A 1420-nucleotide genomic window follows, 5' to 3' on the forward strand; every position below is an offset into this window, starting at 1 on the left:
CCACGCTACCTTTATTCGAAGTAGTGATGAACAGGATACAGAGACTCCTTCTGTAGCGATGAAGTTAAAAAGGCCTTGCAGGACATAGCCCGGGGAAAAGCGGCAGGAGAAGATGGAATAACAGTCCATTTATTTAAAGCTGGACGCGATATCATGCTTGAACAACTTGCAGCACTTTATAGACGAATGCATCACGACTTGAAGTCTAAGAGAGAGCTGGAAGAACGCCAACTTTATACGACTCGAAGAATTATAGGCCCATTAGCTTGCCTTCAGAATTGTATAAATGTTCACCAACATAAATTAAAATATGACCAGGCCAACACTTCAATCAACCAAGTGAACAGGCTGGCTTCACGAAGGGATGTTCTACAATGAATCACATTTGTATTTTTAGTGAAGAAAAGACGCTTGACAATATATTTACAACATATATACAATGGGCAGAGGGCAGGCATACAAGATGGAGCCCGTCTGCGCGACTATCGGCGATCGTCGTCTTCGTCCGTCCTCTCATCATCGTTCGCTACTGCAGCGCTTCGTAGCATGACCCCCGGCGGCGAAGGCGCTGTTCCGGCACTTTGTAGATATCAGTTATATCGCTTCAGTCGAGCGGCGTGAACAATATCAGAGGAGGATTGCGGTGCGGAGGCATCGAGAGATTGTAACTCGTAGGTCACGTCTGCCACTTGACGCAAGACGTGGTATGGGCCTGAGTAAGGGCGAAGTCAGCTTCTCACAAAGACCAACTCGCCGTGCTGGTTTCCAAAGAAGCACGATGTCCCCAGGGTTAAATTGGGCATCGTGGTGACGAGCGTCATATATGCGTCGTTGCTTTTGTGGGGAAATGGTCAGACGGAGGCGTGCAACCTCACATGCCTGGGTAGCTCTAGATGTGGCATCTCTGGCATATTCTGACGTTCTATCAGGAACTGCTGGGAGGATCGTGTCAAATGGTAGCATAGGGTCTCATCCATACAAGAGAAGAAAGGAGGAGAAACGAGCAGGATCAAGGGGGGATGTATTGCAGGCGAATGTTACGAACGGCAGAGCAGCATCACAGACTGGCAGAGAGAAGTACATAGCAAGCATTTCTGTAATAATTCTATTGAGCCGCACTGTGAGGGCGTTGATCTGAAGTTGATACGCCATTGTAAACTTGTGCTTTGTAGCGCAGGTGTGCAATATGCCATGCACAACTTGTGAGAGAAAGTAGCGACCCCGGTCGGTAAAGCGTTGTCGTGGAGCGCCGTGGCGAAGTATCACTGCGTCGACAAGGAAGTCAGTGACGTCGGTTGCTCAACCGGTCGGGAGAGCCAGCGTGATCGCGTACCGGGTGGTGTAGCCCCTAGCAACTGCTATCCACTTGTTCACGCTGAGCTATAGTGGAAAAGGGCCAAGGAGATCAAGACCAACTCGA

The sequence above is a fragment of the Dermacentor andersoni genome, chromosome 2 (genome assembly GCF_023375885.2).
Source record: "Dermacentor andersoni chromosome 2, qqDerAnde1_hic_scaffold, whole genome shotgun sequence".
Taxonomy (NCBI): Eukaryota; Metazoa; Arthropoda; class Arachnida; order Ixodida; family Ixodidae; genus Dermacentor; species Dermacentor andersoni.